General features: G+C 47.2%; 1 protein-coding gene across 3 annotated transcripts in view; it reads left to right on the top strand.

Annotated features, from left to right (window-relative positions):
* Positions 1-26867, top strand: part of Hip1 (huntingtin interacting protein 1) — a 125413-nt gene that overhangs the window by 11419 nt on the left and 87127 nt on the right. The gene's annotated exons all lie outside the window — the stretch shown is intronic.

Raw genomic sequence — 26867 nt, 5'->3', positions numbered from 1 at the left:
TCTTCTGCTGCATGTACATGCCAGGAGAGGGCACAGGATCTCATCATAGATGGCTGTGAGCCACCATGTGGTTGCTGGGAATTGAACTCAGGACCTTTGGTAGAACAGCCAGTGCTCTTAACCTCTGAGCCATCTCTCCAGCCCAGTTATTTTGTTTTGAGACAGGAATAGCCTCAATCTTGCACTCCTCCTCCTTCTGCCTCCTTATTGCTAGGGTTTCTGGGAAGAAGGGGGTTGGTGCCCAGAGCTCAGAGAGTAAAACTGCAGAAACATAGGAAGTAATCACAGTTGTGTGATTACCAACCGGGAAGCTCCAGGCAGCACCCCCCCTCCCCTGTGTTAGCCGAGTTTAGTGTTCCTTGAAGTCTTCTATATTTAGAGCATTCTATATTTCTTTCTGTGTTTTGAGATAGGGTCTCCTTATGTGGTCCAGGCTGTTCTTGAACTCTCTTTACCTTTCATTTGTGTGTGTGTGTGTGTGTGTGTGTGATGGAAGGTTTGAAGAGGTAGAGGAACACTTAAAGGAGTCCGTTTTCTTAAAGGAGTCCCCCAATGTAAGTCTTGGGGATTGAGCTCAGGTCGTCACGCTTGGCAGCAAGCACCTTTACCCACTGAGCCACCTTGCCTGCCCCTCTCCACCTTGATTTTCAAGACAGGTGTCTTACTAGATGCTCAATGAACCTCCCTAAGAATGTGCCTGCCCCGCCCTCCCTGTGCCATCGCTTTCGGTTGAGCACTTTCTCATTGAGCTCCCCAGCCCTGTCCTTGCCTTCTCTGGTAGCTACACTAACATATCCAGGTGACCTTGAACTCTGATTCTTCACCCAACATTCAGGTGCTAGAATCACAGGTGTGTACCGCCATATACAGCTCCATTTATGTTATATTTCAACCTGTGAAAGATTAAAAAAAAGAAAAAAAAAAAGACAACTCTTCCCAGGGAGTAAGCAGCTGAGTGTAGGAACCACACCTACTTGAAGTTCTGTCTCCCTCCTTCCCCTTTCTTCCTTCCTTCCCTCCCTCCTTTGTTCCTTTCTTCCTTCCTTCCCTCCTACCTCTGTCTCCCAAGTGCTGAGATTAAGGGCGTGTACTACCTCTGCCCGGCTTCACTTTTAATTTTAAGACAGGGTCTCACTAAGTCACCCAGGCTGTCCTTGATCTCATTCTGTAACTCAGGCTGACTTTGAACTTGTGATCCTCTTGACTCAGCCTCCTAAGTAGCTGGGAATGACTGGCCTGCATCAACAAGATAGGCTAGAAATCATTTCTGAAGCCAGTGAGATGGCTGGTTTTGTTTTTCTTCCTTCCTTCCTTCCTTCCTTCCTTCCTTCCTTCCTTCCCTCCCTCCCTCCCTCCCTTTCTCTCTCCCCCCTCCATCCTTCCCTCTCTTTCTCTCTCCCCCCTCCTTCCCTCCCTCCCTCCTTCCTTCCTTTCTTCCTTCCCTTCCTTTTTCCTTCCTCCCTGCTTCCTTTCTTCCCTCCCTCCCTCCTTCCTTCCTTCCTCTCTCCCTTTCTTTCTCTTTCTCTGTCTCTCTGTGTTTTATTATTACATTTATTTACTCATTTTTAAAGTTTTATGTTTATTTCAAGTATGTGTGTGTGTGTGTATGCATATGACTGCAGGTAACTGGGGAGCCCAGAAGAGGGCAGATCTCCTGGATAGAGCTGGGGTTATAGAGCTGGGTTGTGAATCACTGTTGTGGGTGTTGGCAACCAAACTCAGGTCCTCTCAACAGCAGCGCACACTCTTACCAGTGAGTGCCATCGTACACGCACAGACATCACAGACAGCTTTTAGGAGTCAGTTCTCCCCTTTCACCACGAGGGTACCGAGGGTCAAACTCAGATCATCAGGCGTGGTAGCAAGCACCCTTACCCATGGAGCCATCTTGCCAGCCCACACAGAGTACATTTCTTAGGTGTGCTAGCTTGTGCTTGAGCCGTTTTCCCAGCCCCATGGCCATGTTCGGTTGGAATTGTGTGCTATATATTTTTGGTATTCTTTGGGTGTGCCTCAACTGGGGTGGTATTCTCTTATTTTGTTTTATTTTATCTGTTATTATTGTGCATGTGGGGGGATTTGGTCGTGTGCATGCCAAGGTACACATGGAGGTCTGAGGGCTATTTTTAGGAATTGGTTGTCTCCTTCCACTGTGGGTCTTGAGGACTGAATTCAGCTTGTCAGGTTTCCACTTTTACCCTCTGAGTAATCTTTTGGGTTGTTCTGGGACTGTATTGTTATTGTTGGTCACAAGATGGCATCTAGTGACGGTGACATATGCATGCCAGCCAAGCATTTTATGCTAAGCCATTCTCACTTCTCAAAACAAAGAGCAAAGAGAGGGCTGGGGCACGGCATGTTGGTAGAGATCAAGCCTATAATCGCCTGGTGAGAGGCTGAGCTCACAGCTCAGTGGCAGAGGACCTGTCTAAAAACACATGGTGAGGACCTTAATAGGAGAGCACTTGCCTAAAATCTCCCTGGGAGGGGCTGAGGGCATGGTCCAGAGGTAGAGTCTTTTCTTAACCTGCAGGATGTCCTGAGTTCTGTCCCTAGCAGCACACACACACAAAGCAAGAAAAAGAAAAATGTGAATAGTGCTTATATTTTCCGCGTGAGCCCAGAGACACCACCCCATCTACAGGCAATGCACCTTTCCTACAGTTTTAAGCTTGTAAGAGATTCCAAGCACTGGGATGTTTCAGGTCTTACAATGTTTGCATTTGCATAATATTAGTATATGCATAATGAAACTTCTTCGGGTCTAAACATGTAGGTCCTTGGGTTTTCCTATGCACCTGATTCGCAGAACTAGAAGGCAGTTTTTCCTGCCATTGTCCTACCCATGTAGCACTCATGGGTAGGACCAGAGGAAGGCCTCTAGCATGGCAAGGGTTGCCTTTGGGGACAGCATCATGGAGACAGGGACCTCTGGTCTAGGACTTACAAAGAGTTGGATTCTACCTGAGTTTGGAAACTCATGTCCCTAGTAAGGAGGACACCTTGATTTTAGCCCATTGGAAGCTGTATTGGCTTTCTAACATACAGAGCTATAAGACTGAAAATGGTGCTTATTGGCATGGTGATGACGATGGCCCCTGACCAGAGCTCTCCGGAGATTTAGGGAAGAGGGCCATGGGTCTGAGGCCAGGGCTACATAATAAGAGCTTCTCTCAAACAATTCACTAACTAGGGTGGCTTGGTGTGTAAAGCGCTGGCTGCCAGAGATCGAGGGCCTGAGTTTCAGGGGCCCACACCCACATAAACGGGCGCACACCGCCGGAGTGCTGAGAGGCAGAGACAGGAGGCGCTCTGAAGCTCCTAGGCTGAGTAGCCTGTCTTCTGGCCTCACCTGCACAGCGTGGCTCACATCCACCGTTTTCACGTGAACACTCACACACAAAGACTGTAGAAAAGGAAGGGATAAGCTAAGTAAGGGGTGTTAGATGTTTAATCCCTGGGATCCACATGGTGGAAGGAAGGGACTCCTGAGCACTGTCCTCTGGCTGCCGAGTGTGCCCCCACCAAATACAGAAGTAAATTAATGAAAGGGGGAGGGAACAAAGCGAACCAAGCCTTGCTCCGGGGTGAGACTGTCCGTGACTCCAGGCCTGGCCTCACAGACAGACGGACCATATTGCTGGACCCCAGAGAACCTGTGCGATTTGATGTGTGCTTATCGTGGTCACAGATCAGACCCTGGAATTCCACAGTTGGCACTCGTTCCCAGAAGTTTATACCGAGAGGACAATTCAACAGTCTGTCAGAACATTTTTTCCCCTGCTGGGACACCAAGTTCTTTGATACAGTTCCAGGTTAGAGGATCACAGACCTCATTTACTTAACATTTAAAGGGGAAACATCTTTTAATGAAGCTGTGCTATTTTTAAAAAGTGGGTGGGAACCCTGTGTGGTAATAGACGAGGGCTGGAATGTCTGCAGAGAAGAAAGCCGTGGAGACAGGAAGCAGATGAGGCATCCGACAGTGAGCGCTCCCAGGCATGTCCAGCTGTGCCCCCTCACACACACACACACACACACACACACACACACACACACACACACTCAGGCTGTGGTGGAGATCTGGAATGTTCTGGTGTTCCCCAGGCAGAGGAAGCCTGAGCCAGAGAGCTGGCTGGGTGTGCAAAGGCGCTCACCTCCAAACCTCCAAACCTCACCGCCCAAGCTTGTTCCCGAGAAACTGTGTGGACTAGAGAAAGCATCAGCACGCCGGAAGCTGTCCTTTGGTATACACATGTGCAACCTGCACATGTACACACTGACACACAAACACTACACACAGCAAACATACATATCCCACAGACACACACAGCCACACACTGCATACAAAACCACACAGTACATACCACAAACACAACCCCCTACCACACATACACACACTGCATACAAAAACCACACAGTACATACCACAAACACAACCCCCTACCACACATACACACACCACACACAGCCACAACCACACACACATAACCGCACAGATACATACCACAAACACAGCCGTCCCACCACACATACACACACCACACACAGCCACAACCATACACACATAACCGCACAGATACATACCACACACACAGCCACCCCACCACACATACACACACCACACACAGCCACAACCACACACACATAACCGCACAGATACATACCACAAACACAGCCGCCCCACCACACATACACACATCACACACAGTCACACACACATAACCACACAGATACATACCACACACACAACCCCCCACATCACACATACACACACACACATATACACACTGACACAAACACTACACACAGCAAAACATACATATCACACAAATAGCCACACACATACACACTGCATATAAAACCACACAAGACATACCACAAACACAACCTCCCACCACATACACACACACCACATACAGCCACAGAGAACCACACACAGCCACACACAACCACACCACACAGACACAACTACACCAAACACACACTTGTGTGTGTGCCTTAGCAAAATGCATGCAAAACTCCTGAGCAGGGCTCTGTAGAAGTGTGAGGTTGTGAAAGGCCAGGAGAGGCTGAGGCATCAGCAGGTGGGAGGGTGCAAAGGAAAGTGTGGTCCTTGGGGTACACTGTGGACCAGGAAGACCACAGGGAGGACATCAGGCACAGTGCAGCTCGCACCTGAAAGGCAGGTGAGTGTCACGGTCAGGCTGACGCTGTGCACCCCCAGAAGACGCTGGGTAATGCAGAAGGGGATCTGGGTCAGGGTGCACAGGAACGCCCTGCTATTTCAGCAGCTCTTCTGTAGGTCTAAGGGGATCTCAAACCCAAACGCTCAGCAGAGCAAGCTGAATGGCACAATCAAATCCTCATTGCGGGCTGAGGGGCCCTGTGGCCCCTTGCCACCAGCGACGGCAGAGACCCCACGTACAGAGGTGCCACACAGGGTGGCGTCGTCTCTGTCCTCCTCTCCTGCCGTCCTCAGCGTGTTTCACTCTAGCTCAGGATGCCTTGGAGCTCCTGCCTCCACTTCCCAGGTGCTCGGATTTCAGTGTGTACCACCACGCTCACATCCCGTGGCGTTGAGGGTCATCACTTGTGTGTTCTGCCAGTGGAGCGGATCCAAGACCCTTGTTTTGTCCTTAATTTCTTCTTGTTCTTCTAGAGTCAGGGTCTCACTAGATAGTCTAGGTTGGCCCCAAACTCACAGATATTCTCCTGCCTCAGCTTATTATCTAGCTTATACTTTTGTTTCTTTTCAGCCCTTCACAATAATATAGAACAGTTTGAAGGGACTGAACAGGAGCAGCCACAGCAGCAGCCATGCTGGTTGGTGTCACCTATCGCCTAGGGAAGCCTTCCCTCACGTCCCCAGCCTCCCTCCACCTTCTGCCTCTCCCAGGGCCCCCGTGGCCTGAGTGTTTTGTCTGCTTTGTGAGGTAGAGCTCTCTTACTCCCAGGGTCAGTGCACTCTCCGAGCGCTCCCACTACTGAAGACATGTGTTTTGTTAAGGACTAATTAACATTACTAAGAAGTAATTAAGATGTGTTTTTGTTAAGGGGTGATTGAATGGCCAAGAGCTGGATTTAGTAAATGAATGAGCCAACAATTGAATGGCTGAATAGATGGGAGAGTAAATCAGAGGTAGAGTGATTGAGGAAATAGTTAGTGGCTGGACTAGTGAGTGAGTAAATGAAGGAGTAAAAGGGAAGTGGGTGACTAAGTGGGAATGAGTGAGTACATAAGTGCTTGACCAAGGAAATTGATGATTGAGTAAATGAGTAAATGTGCTTGAGTGATTGAACAAGTAAATGAGGGAATGAATGAATGAGTTAATGAACAGCGCTTGAGTGATTGATAAGTAAATGAGGGAATGAATGAATAGAAATGTTCAGCACATGAACATCGAGTGAGTGAGTGAATGAGTGAGTGAGTGAATTAATGAGTGACTGAGGAATGGTTAGTGTGTAAATGTGTGAGTAAATGACTGAGTGAATGAGTAAATGAGTGAGTGATTACATGGCTGAGTGATTGTGCGAATGAGTTGTGAACAAATGCATGTTGGCTGAATGAGTGAATGAATGAACGAGTAAGTACATGTCCTTTCCCCCTGCTGCAGGCTTCTTACCCATGTGGCTACCCTACAGCAAGCTGTTCCCCATGAGACTATGACAATGCTCAGAGCGCTTCCTTGTTTTCTCCACAGTCTGGAACAGCTGTTCAGAAGAAGCCGTTCCCCTGTTCCTGTGCCATTCCCCCGCTGGTGTACAGACCCAGCACCTCTGGCTTCCGAGCTGTCTGCCAGGGCCCCGCATCCTCCTGCTCTCTCTCCTTGCCACAGGAAATCGGGCTTATTTTGAGGGCCAAATAGTCTCTAAATATAGCCTCCTGCACAGATATTTAAAGAGCAGTGCCACTGTTATGTCTGCACGGAGGAGAAGGGGAGAGACAACTTTACAATCCCTGGGAGGGAGAGTGGAGTTGTCCCAGGTTTTCCTGGGAGCAGAGCCAGGACCAGGTGACAACGTTTTAATTACAGACCTTCCAGGTGTTCCTCAAAGACCTGTCACCAGCCCGGGGCTTCAAGTTTAAATTTCTGTTTCCAGGAAGTCATTTCTTAATCACTCTTTGTTTAAAAATACCTCAAAGAGCTGGGCCTGGGTGTGGATGCGTGCCTGCCATCCCAGCATTCCCAGGCCTGGTACCCGAGGATCACGAATTCATGGCTAGTCTGGGCTGTCCAACAGAATGAGAGAATAGCCCTAAAGCAAGAGAAGCTCCTTCCTGTCCTGGCTAATGCTGACACAGGCACCCTTCCCATCATAGCACAGGAGCCATGGTCCCTGACAACCTCAAGAACCCCAGGCTCCAGGGGGGAGCCTGCCTTGAACAAGTCCTTTGTGAACCTGTCTCCCCCTTTCTTTCCCTCTCCCCACTCAAGCACTGGTTGACGAGCAGCAAGTTATGAGGAATGGAGCCCTGGAATCTTCTAGGCAACAAGCAAACCGCCAGGTGTGGGAAGCAGGGAACAAACAGCGTGTGTGTGTGTGTGTGTGTGTGTGTGTGTGTGTGTGTGTGTGCCCTGAAATTCCACTCATGCATGGGGTCCTGGGGCCACCCACCTGCTCTTTCTCCTCTAAGCTCCATCTTGGAAAATGACTGGACAGAATGACCTTAAGAAAGTCTGACCCAGCCAGGTAAGGTGGCGCACACTTGTAATCCCAGCACTCAGGGAGGCAGAGGCCTATAGATATCTGTGAGTTTGAGGCCAGCCTGGTCTACAAAGCGAGTCCAGACCAGTCAAGGCTACACAGAGAAACCATGTGTCAAAACAAAACAAAACACCAGAAAGTCTGACCCTTTTGGGCTAATGTTGTTTTTGTATCTCAAGTGTTCTTGTAAACTAAAAATAGAACAGTTTGAGGGTAGAGTTTTACATTTCTTTGGGGGCTGGATTTATGTCTCTTTTGGGAAAAAAAATAAACAAGTACCTTTTTCTGTACAAAGTGCTAAGAAAGTGAACATTCTAGTGTCGGTGTTTGTAGCGTGCATTTCACCACCTCTCCCTCTGTGGTATCACGAGGCTGGCATGTGTTACTTTTCTCACTGTGTGAGAAAATGCCCAGCAAAAGCAACTTCAGAAAGGAGGAGTTTGCTGGATATGGTGGCATACTCCTTTAATCCCAGCATTTGGGAGTTAGGGACAGGGTTTCTCTGTGTAGCCTTGGTTGTTCTGGAATTCACTCTGTGGATCAGGCTGGCCTTGAACTCAGAGATCCAACTCCTTCCTGAGTGCTGGGATTAAAGGTGTATGCCACCACCATCACTGGACAAGTTCTCATACTCATACCACTCACTGCCCTGAAACTCACTGTTGTAGCCCAGGCTGACCTCACATTCATGGTGATCCTCCTGCCTGGGCTTCCTGAGTGCTAGGATTATAAGCATGCATCACCATGGCTCCAAAAATTTTAATGATGATTGTTGATATTTTAAAAACCTATTCAAGGGCTGGAGAAATGGCTCAGAGGTTAAGAGCACTGCTTGCTCTTCCAGAGATTCTGAGTTCAATTCCCAGCAACCACATGGTGGCTGACGACCATCTATAATGAGATCTGGTGCCCTCTTCTAGTGTTCAGGTGTACATGCAGACTGAACATTGTATACATAATAAAATAAATAAATCTTAAAAAGAAAGAACTTAAAAAAAACCTATTCAAGAAAAAAACATAAAAAAGCAAATCAGCAGCAACACAAAAACCTATCTATGCTGTGACAGCAAGATGGCACAGTAGAGCACCTGCCTAGAATCCCCCAGTGAGGGACTGTGGGCATGGCTCATCACATGTGATGCCCTTGGCTTCATCCCCAGCACTGCAGATCACACCTTGTTCCCTTGAAGAGGCAGCAGCAACTGCCAGTGAGGGGTTTCCAGGGTTCTTCTTGCCAGGGTGCCTGGTCCCAGGAGCCCTTCTTGCTGCTTTTGCTGTTGTCTTTCCTCCGTGGCTATGTTCTTGGTGCCTGGATGGTAATCTCCATGTCAGTCAACCAACAGATAATGTTTTCCAGGGCTTGCTATGCCAGGTATGAAAAGAGATGCTCCTCTCATAGAGGCTCTGCCTGGTCCCTTGAGGGCTGGGACCTGTCATCTTGTCATTTTTGCTTGTTCTACTGAGGTCCAGTGGGGTTGGAATGAGTGAGTTCTCTGGAATGTCAACACGCCCTCCCTCATGCCCACCATTCAGCCAGATATACCTGCAGGAGCCAGGCGCCGGGAGTCAGGGATGAATCAGACTTGATTGCAGAGTTCAAGTTGCTTCTAGTACTCAGGGCAGGGAGCTGAGTGGTCAAGGCTCACAGCAGCAGCAAGGAAAGAGCCTGGGAAGGTGGGATTAATCACCTCCAGCTACCTGTAAGAGTGCTTAGAGTTGAACAGTGCCTTTCAGCTTAGAAACCAAGGGAACCAGAGCAGGGCAGGTGGGGCTGGAGGACCAGGCTGGAGCCAGGAGGCAGCAGAGACCATACCGCAGGAGCCCAGACTGGCGTCCCCGAGGCTGGAATCACTGTGGGTTTGTTTTGTTTGGCCCACACAGTGCTTTTTTAAATCTTGTTTTGTTTTGTTTTAAACCAGAACCTAAATGTCTTTATATGGAGAACTCAACTATGTCTGTCCCCCTAGTCCTTACCCTCCCATTTGACCCTGACCTTTTGTGCATTGAATAACAGCGTCCAGACCTTGTTGTGTCCAGTGAAACCCCAGCGGGCACGGGAAGAAGTCTGAGACTTAGTGTGCAAGGTCAATCAAAGTGGTGGGAACTAGGTGTGTGGAGGTCAAAAGCAGATGTAGATGAAGATGCAGCGCCAGCCATCTTGAAAGTGTACCAGAAAGGGCCGGGCGTGGTGTGTGCCACACAGCCATGATCTTAGAATGTAAGAGCCTGACAGCCTGACTTCCAGCCATGCCCCGAAGAGTGGGAGGAGAGAACCAAGTCCTGCAAGTTGCATGCACACAGACACACAGACACAGACACAGACACACACACACACACACACACACACACACACACAAGCACATACAGATGCACACATACTTACACAGAGTTTTTCAGGCTGAGACAGGAGAATCAGGAATTGGAGACCAGCAGGATGAATGTAGCCCTGTCCCAAGAAGAAAATAAAAAACAGTAAGGTCAAATTGAGGGCTAGAATCTGTCACATTAAACAAGACCTTGTCTCAGAAAGTAGGAGGCGGGATAGCTAGAGAGATGGCTCGGCCGCTAAGAGCACAGGCTGTTCTTGTGAAGAACCTGCATTCAGTTCCCAGCACCCCTGTGGTGACTCACAACCATCTATAACTCCAGTTCCAGGGGATCCAATGCCCTCTGCTCACCTTTGGGGCCACCAGGCATTCATATAATGCAGGTAGATGCATGCAGGCAAAACATTCATACATATAAAATAGGTCTTTAAAAATTAAAATTGTATTTTGAAAAACTCAGGGGCAGGGAAGAATGTGGATAAAAGCCAGATGTGTGATATATTAAAGGCATGCACTACCATGGCTGGTGTGTGTGTGTGTGTGTGTGTGTGTGTGTGTGTGTGTGTTCACTATATCTATATTAATAGAATTTATGTGATGGGAAGTATAAAGTAGCCAGGCAGTGGTACCCCAGCCTTTAGTCCTGGTCTACAGAGCGTGTTCCAGGACAGCCAAGGCTGCACAGAGAGACTGTCTAAAACAGCAACAAAACAGAACAAACAGACAAAAGGAAATTATAAACCATTGTTCAGGAGGCAGGCTAGCCTTGAAGGTGTTATGGAACTGAAGCTAGCCTGGACCTCCTGATGGCCTGCTTCAACCTCCCAGGGCTAGGATACAACAACGCGTCCCCACACCTGGCTAAAATTTTTTGAAAATGATTGCAGCATAGAGGTCCATGCTGTGCTAAACTCCAGAGAGTATTTTATTTATTCTTAATTTTTGTTGTTTCTAGAGAGACAGAGAGGGGTGGGGTGGGTCAGGAAAACATGCAGAGATGACAGGTGTGTGTCCTGACGATTGGTAGCAGAGGAAGGGGTCCCTCAGGACCATCCCCCTACCACCATCCTTCTCTACCTCACTGGAGCAGTGAAAAGACATTAAGCTATTTTTTTTTAATTTTTAAAATTTATTAGCTAGGCATGGTGGCACACATCTTTGATAAACTAGGCACTTGAGAGACTGGCTTGGTCTACATATCGAATTCCAGGACAGCCAGGGCTGTGTAGAGAGACCCTGTCTCAAATGCTTTTTTTTTAAACATTTATTTTATAAGCGTACATGTTTTGCCTGCTTATGTGTGTGTGTGTGTGTGTGTGTGTGTGTGTGTGTGTGTGTGTGTGTAGCATTTGTGTGCCTGGCACTCGCAGAGGTCAGAAGACAGCCTGGGTCCTAGAAACTGGAGTTACAGATGGTTGTGAGCCTCCATCCTGCAGAGACAAGAGCAGCAGGTGCTCTTAACTCCTGAGTCATCTCTCCAGCCTGATGAGCTATTTTAAATACTTTAACTTGTTTATGTGCATGTGCACACTCATGTGCGTGTGCAAATGTGTGTGGGTGCACACGTGCCAATGACTGTGGAGGTCAGAGAAAACTGTGTGGAGTTGGCTCTGTCTTCCCTTGCTTGCAATCTGAGAATTGAACAAGTCACCATGCCTGTGTGGTAAGCACCGCTACCTCCGGAGCCATCTTGCCAGCTCCCAGAACACATCTTTAATGATGAAAGCTTCACTCGTGGCGTAAAGATGAACCAGTCAGCCGCTTGGTGGCTGAGGCTGGAGGACCAAGACTTCAAGGCTAGCCTGGGCTGTTTTTCCTCTTCTCTTTACCAGTAACCTCTGTAGTAAAGTCAGATTTTGAGGAACTGGAAGTTAGAATTTGAGAACACCTTTTGGAAGGAGATGTTCTGGTTCTGTTTGTTTGTTTAGGTTTTGTTTAGAATTTTCATTTTTTAAATCATTTAAGTACAGGTCAGGTGTTGGTGATTCACGCCTTTAATCCCAGTACTCTGGAGGCCGAGGCAGGAAGGTCTCTGTGAGTTTGAGGCCAGCCTGGTCTACAAAGAGAGTCCTGGACAACCAAGGCAAACAAACAAACAAAAAAAGGTGGAGTGGGATGGGGTGGGGAGTGGATGGGATTCTTGCCCAATAAGATATATCAACAGGTTTTGGAAAGACATGAACAGATACTGAGCACAAAATGGAGGCCAGGGAGGTGTGTATAGGAGCATGTCCTATTGGAAGGGACTTGGCTGAGGTCACATGAGAGGACAAAGTAGTGTCCTCATACATGTAACCCCTGCATTGGGGAGGCTGAGGCAGGAAGACTGTAAGTTCCTGGCCAGCCTAAGCTACATGGTGAGACTCTCGTCTCAAAACAGCGGGCTAGAGCCGGTGTTGAAACAGACAAACAACTGGGCATGCTAGCCCACACCTCTAATTCTAGCCCTTAGGAGCTGAGAGGTGGGTCTCTGTGAGTTCCAAGGTCCACGTGGAGAGTTCCAAGGCCAGCTAGGGCTACATAGTGAGACCCTGTCTCAAAACAAAACAAGAATCAAGCAGGCAAACAAAACAAAACAGGCATGGTGGAACACACTCTTAATCCCCATGCTGAGGAAGCAGAGGCAAGCGGGTCGGCCAGCCTAAGAGACTGTTTTAAAAAGTGCACACACACACACTCACATAGGCTCGTACCCTGTACACACAAAGTGACCACATCCAAATCCAGGCACTTTGGTGTAGTCTGCTCCAGCTGAACGCCAACAGGCAGGCATGTATTTTGCAGTTGTGGACTTGGCTGCTGAAACTGAGCAGTGCTTGTTTCTAATCAACCTTGGGACTCCATATTGGCAGAGGGTAGGACACAGCAGGTGCCAAAAACAAGTGGATTAACTGGAAGTCTGGGACTTTCTCTCCATCCAGATGAAGCAAATGTGAGCCGCCTGCTGTGTGCCCCAGGCAAAGGCTTGTGGAGAAGGCTGAGGGCGCTTTGGAGAAGAGGTCTGACTCTCGACCACATCCTTGAAAATTCCTTTATCCATAAATGAGTCCTACTACTATGCATGCATTTCTAATAAAGCTTTTAAAAGTGTGTTTTGTTTTCTAATTATGTGCATATATGTGTGCACTTGTGAGTGTAGGTGCCCTCAGAAGCCAGAAGAGGGCATCAGATCCCCATCGACTGGAATGACAGCCAATTGTGAGCGGTAGGCTGTGAGTGCTGGGAACTGAACTCAGGTCTTCTGCAAGAACAGTGCACTGTCTTAACCTCTAAGCCATCTTTCCACCTCTGTTTTTTTTATTAGCACTTCACTGATGCCATAAACACTTTCCTAGGGTTCCACTTTCATCTGAGGAAAATCAAGAAAACATGGAACCAAGAGAGCACAAAGAAAACATCAGAAAAAAAAAAAAGCAATCAGTGAGAAGCAGAGATAAGAGGCGTTCAGAGGAAAGCTGGAGAGACCTGGAATCATGTCCCCAGAGCTTAAGAGTTCGGCACATCCTGAAATGAACCAGTAAGAGCTGTGGGAAGAATTCGGTCTCTTCAGAACATGAGGACATCAGAGGGGTGGATACTCTTAGCAGGCATCACACAAACAAAATGTTGATTGATTAGAGAACAGAATCAGAAGTGGCCACACAGGCCTGTCACCCTGCTCTTGTGAAGAGGGGACAGAAGGACCAGGAGTTCAAGGTCATTCTTGATAGTTAGTGAGTTTGAGGCCAGCTGAGCTGCATGAGACTCCCTCTTAAAACAGTCAAAAAGATGAGGAGATGGCACTGTGGGTAAAAGGGCCTACCGTGCAAGCCTGAAGACCCGGAACTCAGATGAAATGCTGGGTTCAGTGTCTGAAGAGATGGTTCAGTGGTTCCGTGCTCTCACAGAGGATTGAGTTCAGTTCCCAAGCACCCACATCACTGTCTGCACCTCCAGTCCCCAATGACACCTCTGCCCTTTCTTGGCATTTACACATGAGCAAATCCACACAGATACACTAAAAATAAAATCTTCTAAATATCGAGATGGCAAAAGTACACCTCTATATTCTCATTGCTCCTCTACTGAGATGAGAGGCCAAGATGGGAGAAACACCTGAGAGTTCTTGGGCCAGCTAGCTTGGAGTACACAGCCCAATCCTGCCTCAGAATCGGCTTCTGAAGGTGCATTCTGACTCCCACTGGTTGCCTCCACACACAAAGGAAACAAACAACACCACCAACAGTTGCGGCCAGACTATTCAAATGTGCTTTTAGCACCTGGGGAATAATAATTCTTCACTCACTATTTCTCACCTAGCCCAACAGAATGTGAGCATAGAGCAAAGATATTTTCAGAGACTCTAGGAAGGAAAAATATCATGTCCATGGGGCTGGAGATGGCTGGGTGGTTAAGAGCACTTGCTGTTCTTACAGAGGACCCAGGTTGGACTCCCAGTACCCACATGGCAGCTCACAACTGTGGGTACTACTTCCAGTGCAGAACAGACCTCCTTAATGGTACCCATCTCCATAACAATTACAGGCTCTCTTTCAGCACATAGCCTTGGCTGGAGCACTGAACTCCTGAGTGCCCATTTTCTCCAAACTGTGCATTGGTCTTTCTTCCTGCCCCTCTTGCTCATTTCCTCGGGTGTCGTTAGTGATCCTCACACCACAGAGTTAGTGTCACATTGTCTTGAAATTTCCTCTGCCAAAGAAAGTTAGTCTGTTACTTCTTTCTCCTTCCTCTTCCTCCTCCTCCTCTTCCTCTTCCTCTTCTTCTTGAGGCAGCCTCTCACTGTGTAGCCCTGACTGGCCTTGAACTCACAGAGATCCATCTGCTTTTCAAGTGCTGGCGCTAAAGCCATGTGTCTTCATGCCTGGCTAGTTCATTACTTTGAAATCTAGCCTCACGCAAGTTCTTAGGGCAAGGGCAGAAGGCAGCCTGATTCTTTGCCAAAATACCATAAGAATGACCTCTAGCCTAGTTGCTAATACTGTGTCCCTCTATAACCTTTTGATGTGGGGCTCCACAGACCACCGATACTCACAACCCTACTGTCTTTCAAGTTCCTACTAGAATAGCCCACTGAGCTCTGCTGATGCTATCTAACCACTTTTCTATTGCAGATTTCCAAAATCTTCCCTATTCCTTAAAAAAAAACCCAACATGGTCGTGTTCTTTATAGCAACACCCTACTCTCCTAGGAACTCCTGTCTTAGTTTGATCTCTCTTGATGTAATAAAACATTGACCAAAAGTAACTTGGGAAAGGAAGAAGTTTATTTGGCTTAGTTTCAGCCCATCACTGAAAGAATCTAAGACAGGAATTCAAGGCAGGAATTTGGAGGCAGGAGCTGAGGCAGAGACAATGAAGGAATTCTGCTTACAAGCTTTCATCCCCTTTTTTTTCTTCCTCCTCTTTCTCCTCTTCTTCCTCTTCTTGGTAAGATTAATTCTTATTATTTTTAGTTATGTATAGTTTTATGTGTTTGTATATGGATATGTGCATAGGAACAGATAGCCTTGGAGGCCCTGGATCCCTGGAGCTGGAATTACAGATGGTTGTGAACCACCATATGGGTGCTGGGAGTGGAACTCAGGATGTCTGGAAGAGCAACAAGTGCCCTTAAACCACTGAACCATCTCTCCAGCATGTGTCAACTGCCTTTCTTACATAGCCCAGGCTCACTTCCACAGAGATGAGACCACCCACAGTGGGATGGACCCTCTCATATCAATCAGCAGTCAAGAAAATGTCCCAGAGGCATGCCCCCGGGCTCTCCGTCTGATGGAGGCAAGCCTTCACCAGAGACTCCCTCTTCCTGGATACATCTAAGCTCCTGTCAGATTGGTAGAATCTATGACAGTTAACATTAGACATCTTCTATCAGTCTTTGCTTTGAGATACAGTCTCACAGTGTCTCCCTGCTGTCTTGGAACTCACTAGGTAAACCAGGCTGGCCTTGAACTCACAGAGATCCACCTGCCTTTTTAAAAATTTTAATGCCAAGTGCCGCCATTCAAAACATTGTCACCATGTGTGGCCTCCATCAAACTTTGTTGAATCAGGGTCTCTTATTGAACTTGTAGCTCACCAATATAGCCTGGCTGATTGGCCAGCATGCCCCAGGCGTCCTCCTGTCCTTGCCTGCCCAGTGTTGGGATTGCAGGTGTATTGTCATTTCTGGAAGTTTATCTAGGTGCTAGGAATGGAAATTCAGATCCTCATGATTGCATGGCAGATATTTTTACCAACTGAGCCATTTCCTCAGTCCCTGATATATTTAAACCTAAAAATTGACCATTGCCGGACAGAAGTGGTGCACAGCTTTAATCCTGGCACTCGGGAGGTAGAGGCAGGCAGGTCTCTGAGTTAGAGGCCATTCTGGTTTAGAGAGCAAGTTCTAGGACAGCCAGAGATATATAGAGAAATCCTGTCTCAAAAACCCAAAACCAAACAGACAAAAAAGAGCTGCTTATTAACCATCTTTCAAGGGTGTAATTTAGTGACATTTCTGTACTCTAACCCAATCTGGCCTAGAAGTCATCATGTCACCCTTATAGCCATTTCCTTTCTTAGCCTCTCATGTGCTGGAATGACAAGTTATGAGGCATCATACCTGGCTTTAAGCGTGTGATTCAGTGGCAACCTTTAGTTCTATCCTTGTGTTTCTTTGTAGAATCACAGAGATGGTCACTACCCATGCTCCATGGAGACTTACTACCCCAGGAGGCCAAAACAGCCCAAATTTGCATATGTGCTATATATGGCTATATAGAGAGATATTACATAGTGATTTCTATGTGTGAATAAATACACGTGGTGTGTGTGTGTGTGTGTGTGTGTGTGTGTAGTATTGATAACTACATTCCTGGTGAGGCAGCTGTCTTCATCACTCTTTAGGAATTTGTCTGTTTTTCCCTATCCTGCTAAAATCTGCAGGCTGTGCACAGAGAAAGCAGGGCTCCCTAGCATGGCTGCCATGAGAAATCAGGGTGAACAAAGAGGCCCTTGAAAAGAGCCCAGCCAGCTGTTTGGTAGGCAGCACCTGTCCTCCCTTGTCATTCGAGTCGGGCACTGGTGAGGCCACTCTATGAGGCTCCTCTGTGCTGCTGGCCCAGACACACCTGTGATCTGGAGGGTGCTGCTGGGATAGGAGCCGGAAGCGGGCTCCATGGTGATACATTTTTGTCTATTTGAGGACTTGGTGCAGCTGTCTCTGGGTGAGACCAGAGGCCAGTGAGCGAGGCAGCCATTGTTGGGCCGCAGGGCCAGACCCACGAAAACAGGGCCAAGGTTTGCTTGCATGGAAGTCCTGACAGGTGGGGATTTGTGTCCCAGGCACCCTCATCCAGAGGGGGGGGTCTCTCGTAAAGTAGGTCTCTCTTAAATCTGGCTTCCTGTTGTCCAGGCTGCCTTCGGCCATGTTCCAGGGACTCAACCCTGCAGAGGCTGATTCCATGGCTACATACAGCTTTGGGGGCTCCAGATGAAGTCTGCCTGTTCTGGGTAGACTCTGGGAACTGAGAGCTTTCTGGCTATTTGATAGAAGCAAAGTCTCCATTTCTATTCCCAGTAAGCTGCGTTGCCGGAGGGTGGTTCCTGAGAGGCAGTTTCCAGTTCAGGATCCTCCAGACTGTGGGGCACTTGCATTGTGGGCAGGGGACTTGGTGGGGCCAGAAACTGACAGCAAGACCAGTCTTTGTTTAGTGGAGCGAGATTCAGGAAGAATCTCAGTAGCCTTGTAGAGTGTGGAGGGGACAGTATGGGGCCTTAACATTGTGTGTGTGTGTGTGTGTGTGTGTGTGTGTGTGTGTGAACATTTGTGACTTGTATGGAGGTCAGGCCCCAGGATATGAAGGCTCTTTCTCATTGAGGAAGATAGGCTCCAGTATCAAAGGATTTTTACAGCCCCGAGTCAGAGAGAAGAATTTTCAAGGAGAACATCTCCTGCAAAGGCTCAGAGCCAGGAAGTAGAGCCCTGTGAAGAGCAGTGAGAGCTAGGGAACCAAGGTGGGGAAGAGAAGAAGCCACAGGGAAACGGGATCCATAGGAGGGTGGGCAGGGCCAGACTGTGTGCAACCAGAGGCTGATTATCTATCTGTCTCTGTCTATCTATCTATCTATCTATCTATCTATCTATCTATCTATCGACAGGGTCTTGCTATGCAGCCTTGGACTGGAACTCTATGTAGACCAGGTTGGCCTCAAACTCATAGAGATCTGCTTGCTGGGTGATGGGATTAAAGGGGTGCACCCTAGTGTTCAGATATTTTAAAGGTGTATGGACAGCCTGACAGGTCAGCTGTCAGGAAAATTAGATTGTTGTAGGAAAATTGTTGTAAGGAAAATTAGATTCCTCCCTCCTCCCAGCAAGATAAAGAAGAGGGGGCTAGAGAGATGGCTCAGTGATTACGAGTACTTGTTACTCCTACAGGGTTACCTGTACCTGCATTTCAATTCACGCCTGCCTGTAACTCCATGATCTTGTGCCCTCTTCTGGACTTTTAGGGTATTGCATACATGTGGTACAGGCAAAATTCTCATACACGTAAATTAATACATGTTTTTTAAAGATAAAGAAGTGTGGGCAAGAGAGTTCAAAGACATCCATTTGGTTCTTATGAAATGTGCAGGGCTGAGGATATTGCTTATTGCATAGAACCCTAGGCTAGCATACACAAAGCCCTGTATTCAATCCCCAGCACAGCATAAACCATACCCATGCGCGTATACTCACAAATACACGCACTTATACACATGTGAACATGTGCACATACAGAGAAAACCACCCAGGTGTTCATGTATGAGAATGGCCTGATAAACTGGCATAGAAAAGTCTAATTGGTGGTTTAGATTCTGTCAATGTTGACAGCTCTGAAGAGCTACGAATGTTGAGTATTCACAGGGATCAAGTGGGGGCTGGAGAGAATGCTCAGCAGTCAAGAGCGTGTACTGCTCTTCCAGGGTTCCAGAACTCAGTTTCCAGCACCCATCTCAGAAGGCTCACAACTACTCCCAGGGGCTCCAGTGCCCTCTTCTGGACTCCAAGGTACCTACACCCATGTGCACATACTGCATACAGAAACACATACACATAAATAAAAATTAAAAAAAATAGGAGTCATGGCTCAGTGGTTAAGAGCACTGTTTGCTCTTCTAGAGGTCCTGAGTTCAATTCCCAGCAATCACATGGTGGCTCACAACCATCTATAAAGTGATCTGGTGCCCTTGTCTGTCACTTATATACATAAAATAAATAAATAAATCTTTAAAAAAAAATAGGAGTCAACTTTTGTTTAAGATGTGAATGGGCAGCAAGCAGCAGAGATGATACTGCCATTTATATACATATACTTGGAAAATATTTACATATAGTTGGAAAAAATGGTGCTTCCATTTATATACCATTTACGTATAGTTGGGGAAAGTGGTACTTCCATTTACATGTAGTTGAAAAACATAAAAGACAGTGTGCATTTGTTTGGATACACACATTGGATAAGTGGTATAAAGACATGTGAAGGAGTAAACACACTCAGAATCACAGCCAGATGTGATGACACACACCTGTAATCCCAGCACTTGGGGCAACTGCAGTAGGAGGATCATGAGTTCAGGCCAGTTTGTGCTACAGGTTGAGACCTTGTCTCAAACACAAAAGGAAACAAGAAAAGGATAACGGTTCCATTTGGGTGTTGATGTAACACCAGAGAGTCAGGGGAAGGGGGCAATCCACAGGTACCTCTGCCAAATGGGGCAGGATGTTAAATTTGTACATATTAGTGCAGGTACCTATGGAGACCAGAAGAGGGAATTAGATCCCCTGGAGCTGAAGTTCCAGACAGTTGTGAGCTGCCTGATAAGGGTGCAGGGGTCCTCCACAAGAGCAGTACTGCTCTTAATCTCTGAGCCATCTCTCCAGTCCCGGGAACCAGAAAGGGGAAGAAGAGGGAGGCAGGAAAGAGGAGAGCGAGGGAGGGGGAAGGAGAGAGGGGGGAAGGCAGCAGGAAGAGGAGAGGGAGGGCGAAAGGGGATGGAGAGGGAGGAGGAGAGGCCACAGCCTCATCATGGGGGCAGGTAGGGACATGGCAGGGCTCAGGAGACATGGAGACAAAGAACTACGTTCTCCTTCCAAGCTCAGGCATGATCTGAGCATGGCTGAATCCAACTGGTCCCCAACAAGGCCTCGGAGAACAGCCTGCTGGGGCAGCCAGATCCCAAGGCCAAAAGCCTTCCTGGCATGTTAGGAAGCCTTCACGATGTTAGGATTTGACGATAACACTTTGGATTAGAGATATAGTCAGCCCCAATTTTAGAGTGCGTGCCTAGCATGTATGAAGCCCTGGGTTTCATCTCCAGCACCACATAATCAGGTGTGGTAGTGCCTGCATGGGATTCCACACTCAGGAAGTGGGGGCAGGAGAATCAGAAGTTCAAAGTCTTCCTTGGCTACTTGAGATTGTTGGAGGAAGAGGAGGAGGAAGAGGAAGAGGAAGATAACAAAGGAATCAGAGCAGCTGGAGCAGAGGGGTGCGATGCAGGAATGCTGAAGAATAAAGTTGCAGGGTCTGGAATCATTTTCAAAATTATCACATTTTTATTTAATTTGTAATGTGTGTGTGTAGGGTGGAGCTCACACATGCCACTGCTCACTGCGTGCATGCTGGGATTGAACTCAGGTCATCAGGCTTGGCTCTTTATCTGATGAAGCATCTCCGCAGCCTTTGAACTCCTTTTAAAAACTCTGACACACCTGGCACAGTGGCGCATGCCTGTAATTCCAGTGCCCGGTGTAGCAGGGGCAGATGGATCTTTGTGAGTTCAAGTCCAGCCTGATCTACAAATTGAGTCCAGGATAGCAAGGCTACATAGAGAAACCCTGTCTCAAAAAACTAGAACCAAACAAAAAAGCTCCAACACCTGCCAGGTGTAGTGATTCACACCTTTAGTCCCAGAATTCAGCAGGCAGAAGCAGTTGGATCTTTCCGACTGTGAGGCCATCCTGGTCTACATAGCAAGTTGCAGGACAGCCAGAGTTATACAGAGAGACCCTGTCTCAAACAAAAAGAAGAAAGAAGGAAGGAAGAAAGGAAAGGAAAGAACTCTGACACACATTCTTGGAGTTCACATGTGTTCATGTGCACACGTTTTTCCGTTGTATGTGCACATGTCCAGGGAAGACTTGAGAAGGTTTTTCCCCTTGGCTGATTCTCTTGGAGATTCTGCAAACAACACACTGCAGCTTCATGCGAAGCTTCTTTACAAAGCGCAGGAGATAATGTTTCTAGAAGACTTAGGAAACCTCAGTCTGATCGTTCTCTGACTACTAGGTCAATGGAGCAAAGACTTCAGTAGCTACACATGACCTGGAAACCAGGCTTGGCTTAATTACTGGGAAAATCAAGGAACTAGCAGCTGAACTATGAAGACCTTCCCAGAGGGTGGAGCTTGCTTTCCGGGATGCCAGTGAAGTGCCTGGTTTTCAACAAAAAGTAGGAATCATCCAGAGAAGCTATGGGGGAGGGATGGGAACTGCCTGGCAGTTGAGATGGCCTAGCAGGTGAAGATGCCTGCTTCATGACATAGCTCCATCCAAAGAACTCATGTATGGATGAAAGGTGAGAACTGACTTCTGAAGTTGTCCTCTGACTTCCACATATGTGCCATGGAACATGTGTGAGTGTACACACATGCAAACACATGCACACATGGAATTACTGTAAAAGACACTGTCCCGATGAAGCCTCAAATACTTTAACTTCGCTGTTTTCTTCAAGACAGGGTTTCTCTGTGTGTCCATGACTGTCCTGGACTCACTTTGTAGACCAGGCTGGCCTCACAGAGATCTGACTTGCCTCTGCCTCCCCTGGCATTATAGGAGTGTGCCACCATGTCAGGCTTAAGTTAGCTGTTTAATTTTTGTGGATTGATTGGTTTGGGGACAGTGTCTCGTGTAGCCCAGGCTGTTCGTGAGCACATAAGCTAAAAATGACCATGAACTCTTGATCTTCTTGCCTCCACCTCAGCCGTGGGTTTATAGGTGTGTAATTGTTTATGCATGGTTGGGATGAGAGCCCAGGGCATCAGGCATGCGGCAGGCACTCTACCAACTGGCTTATGGCCCCCACCTCCAAATTGGCCTTGTTTGTTTGTTTGTTTTATTTTGTTTCTTTGTTTGTTTGGACAGGGTCTTAGTATGTAGCATTGGCTGCCTAGAACTTGTAATGTAGACCAGGCTGGCCCAGAACTCACCGATGATCTGCCTGCTGTACCCTCTTGAGTGCTGGGATTAAAAGGCAAGAGTGTGCCATTACATCTGACCCCAAATTGGCTTTTTGAAATATAAAAATAGCCAATTTGGGATTTAACATGTCTATCTTATGAAATCAATCTGACTGAATTGGAGTTGTATTTTACAATCACAGTTTAACTATGACTTGGGACAGTTGCCAAGGCATTTACCACATGTAAGACAGACTCAGCACAGTCTAAAGGAATTTTAGAGTTTTCGCATTTGTGATCTTACAGGGTCTCTTGGTCAGTCTTGCAAAGTGAATTTTGTTGTTTTCTTTTGTAAAAAAAGATTTATTTTTATTTATTATGTATACACAAGATCTCATTATGCACCAGATCTCCTTATAGGTGGCTGTGAGCCACCATGTGGTTGCTGGGGATCAAACTCAGGACCTTTGGAAGAACAGCCAGTGCTCTTAACCTCTGAGCCATCTCTCCAGCCCCTGTTGTTTCCTTTTTTAAAGTGTATATATGTGTATATATATATATATACACAAATACCCCTTATATATATATGAATATATTTATGTATTATATAAGTGATACAAACACACACACATATGTATATGTGCCACAGTGCTTGGATGGAGGTCAGAGAGTGGCTTGCAGGAGTCACTCACTTCTCTCTTTCCACCGTGTGGGTGCGGGGAGTGAACCCAGGCCATCAGGCTTCGCAGCAAGCACTTGGTGAGCCATCTGGATGGCTTAAATTGTATTGTTTTCAAACTAGGGTTTATGCAAGGAGCTGGAGGGGTGATGGTGGTTAACACTTCCCTAAGTAGCCAGAATACACATCTTAGAGATCTCACATTCTGCTATCAGTATCTGTCAATTAAGTGAATAGCTTTGGATTTATCCCAGCCCTCAGACGAGGCTGGCAAGGCACCATTATTTCCAGAAAGTCTGTTTTATAGCCTGCCTTTGATACTTGCCCATTCCTGTGTCTATTTAAATAATGTTTTCCTATTAATCATACTAATTTTAGAAAAGCTATTTTAGAAACAGTTTCAAAAATTGCCACGGTTACCAGTTTAAAGTCTTTCTTTCCAGTGTCTGCCTATAAATACCCTGCCTGTAGTTACAGCTGCTCTTATGCATATGCACGCCCGTATATATTTATACCATTTTACGAACTTGTCCTCACACTCTATAAATGGGTTTTTATTCTGCCTCCACACCTCTTGTGGTATTGTGGTGCTCAGAATAGCATAATGGTGAAAGTTAATTGGGGCTTGGAGCCAGAGTGCAGCGCCGTTCACTGTGGGCCTTGGGGAATTATTCAACTATTTTGTGGCCATTTTTCTGATCCTAGCTGATCCCTGCTGTTTTTTCCCTATCCATTTTCCTATCGGTGTTTGTGTGGGGGAGGGGACGAGGGGTACACGGATACTACACTTGGGTGTAGAGGTCAGAGGACAACTTTAGGGAGTTGCTTCTCCCCTTCTTCCACGTGGGGTCCAGGTATAAAGCTCAGGTCCTCAGGCTTAATGGCAACACTCTTGCTCACTGAGCCATATCACCACTTCTGTGACCTCTGTTCTTAGGATCAGGAGCTGTTCTTTGTCTGATCTTTCTCCTACAGGTGAGCAGCAGGGTCTTTGTCTTCCAACTGTCTTTCTTTCTTTCTTTCTTTCTTTCTTTCTTTCTTTCTTTCTTTCTTTCTTTCTTTCTTTCTGTTTTTCTTTCTTTTTTCTTCCTCCTTCTCTTCTTCCTCTTCTTCATCTTCTTCAAAATACTATGTAGATCTTCTCTCTTAAAAAAAAATCACCATATGGGGACCATCAGGACGGCTCAAGTAGAGTCACTGCCATCATGATGGAAGGAGAAAGCCAGCTCCACTGAGTGAGGTGCCATCTGACTTCCACTTGATTGCTGTAGTGTGAGCGTGCACACACACAAATACCCCTAAAAAAGTTCACTTTTTGAGCACTATAACAAGGGGGCAGCTGTTGGTGGGTTAAGTTGGAAAAAAGGAAGGAAATTCCAGGAATAGGTTGGATTGTTCCAGAATAAAGTTCACTCCCCTCTTTTGAACATTGGGGTTTCTGGATGTTGGCATGGCATCAGGTACATGATAAGACTGGGCAGTTTTGCAAGACTAACAATATGAAAATGCTAGTAAGACGAAGCTAATGAGAGCCGTCCGCTCAGTCGGGCTGCTGGTCCAGCTGGTGGTTGCCACTCGAGTGGTCACACAATGTAAGGTGGTGATTGGCACAGCCTGGAGGCATCAAGCCATCCTCCCACCATGGTAACATTGCCTACCTTTCCTCGCCGTCCACCCGCTCCTTGCCATCTGTGATGATCAATGTTGATAAACTGATAGACTCAGCTGCTACGGCGGCCTCTGGACTTGCCTGTTGATTGCGTACATGGGGATAGGAAGGCATGCCTGTGGTGTGCCTGTGGACTCTGGGCAGTGCCGTTCCCTGGCTGAGGTCCTAAAGTGGATAAATAGAGAAAAGGGGCTGAGCAGCATCATGCAGCCACCACCCTCTGCTTCCTGAGCGTGTGTGTGCTCCCACCATGGGCTGTGTCCTGAACTGTAAACTGTAAAGAAGATGCTTTCTCCCTCAAGTTGTTTTCATCGTAGTGTTTTATCACACTTAATGAATTTCTCCAACATTAGCTTTCTGGGCGCCCTTTCTCTCGGATCTTCCTTCCTTCCCTCCCTTCATCCTTCCTTCTTCGTCCTCCCTCCTGCCTCTCAGTAGAGGCTGGAAAGAGGGGACCCTCCAGTGTGAGCCTCCTCTTCACTTCTGATTTGATAACTGGAATTTTAGGGCAAAAATCCCTGCTTCTCCTGAGTCTCCAAGGATGAGACTCAGCCACCTTCCCAGAACTAGAATTAAATAAATGAAGGGTGGAAAGCAGAGAGAGGATAGTTGGTGTGTGTACTGGAAAAAGGGACAGGTGAAAAGGTCTGTTGGTCAATGAGCATCAGAGATCCGCTTTCCCCACTCACTACGATGTGTGAGCTTTTATGTGTGTGCTGGTGCCTTCAAAGCAAGCACTTCACCAGCCGAGCCATCCCTCCAGCTGCCAGCAGGAGCAGTTTTCTGAGTTTCTGTTATAATTCAAGGCTCCATGACATCATTACCCCATCCTCTCTTGGCCGCCTTCTCCCCCTAAGCCTGGTTTACCTTGTCACTCTCTCAGGCCCAGTCTCTCCTCTGAGTCCTCTTTCCATCATCCATTCCCCACCCTCCAGGGTTTGCTCTGTCTAGTTCCTCCACCCATTCCTACATGCAAATCTTCCTTTCTTTGGAAGCCCCAATGCCTTCTCTGGAATTTTCCATCTCCTTAAGGAGCTTCCTGTGGTTCTCCACCCATCTCCTTCATCACTCACCCAGGGTAGGTGAACAAAACTTGCAGTGTTTTTCCTCCCTCTCTCCCTGATTTCTTTCCTTCAGGGTGTGACCAATGCCTCATTACGACGGCTGTCTGTCCTTTAAATGTCTTATATATGTCAGACTCCAGAAGTTTGAACCAACAACAGCTGCTTAATGGCATTGAACTATACTTCTTTCTTGCCTCAGGCAGATTGACTCTGGAGTTTGCAGAGACCGCCACACCGTACCACGAGCTGTAATCGTGGCCTACCTCATCCTCTCCTCCATTCCCATACCTTTCCTAGCTCCCCTGCCCCACCCTGTGTCCATGCCGCCCCGTGTTCTCCTATCCCTTCTTCTCCCAATGCCTTCAGCATTTGGAGCAAAAGTAATCTGCAAGACCGTGATACTGCAGGGTTCCCTTTAAACAACCAGTATCCCATTCACAAGACTACTGTGTTGGGACAGGAATAAGAGAAAAGAGTCTTCCAGGGAGATTCTGGGATGTGGCTCAGCGGTGCTGGCTTGCCTAGCCTGTGAAAAGCTTTTGATTCTTTCCCTAGTACCCTAAATTAAAAACAAAACAACAACAACAACAACAAAAAGGGATAAAAAAAATTCTGGGGCCATTAATTGAGCCTGAGGGAGGGAGAGACATTTTCTCCTGTGGTGTAAACACTGGTAAGGTACCTGTGCGCCTGCAGATCCCCTCACCCATGCTCCCGTAAGCAACTGGAGTTAAAACCACTGGGTCACTAAAAGGGGAGAAGACATGCAGTTAGAGGGAGGAAGGGATAAGTGGGAGAGAAACAAGAGAGGTTGTGGAGGTGAATATGATCAAGTACATTATAAAGATATAAGGAAGCCCATTGAAGCGGGGCATGCTGGCTCCCTGACTGGTGGCTCCTTGAGTTTGAGGCCAATCTGGTCTACATAGGGAGTCCAGGACAGCCAAGGCTACACAGTGAGACCCTACCTCATACAAACAAACAAAAAGCAAACAAAATTAATTCATTATTATATATAATATTAGTCTATGCTAGCGGGGCACGGTGGCACACGCCTGTAATCCTGGCACTCTGGGAGGCAGAGGCAGGCCTGGTCTACAAAGTGAGTCCAGGACAGCCAAGACTACACAGAGAAACCCTGTCTCAAAAAACTAAAAAGAAAATTTACTCGATGTTAATAAAAAAACCTTAAAAGAAGGTGGCGATTA

Source organism: Meriones unguiculatus, chromosome 4 (genome assembly GCF_030254825.1).
Source record: "Meriones unguiculatus strain TT.TT164.6M chromosome 4, Bangor_MerUng_6.1, whole genome shotgun sequence".
In the NCBI taxonomy this organism is placed as follows: domain Eukaryota; kingdom Metazoa; phylum Chordata; class Mammalia; order Rodentia; family Muridae; genus Meriones; species Meriones unguiculatus.
This window is presented reverse-complemented; position numbering and strand designations above follow the sequence as displayed.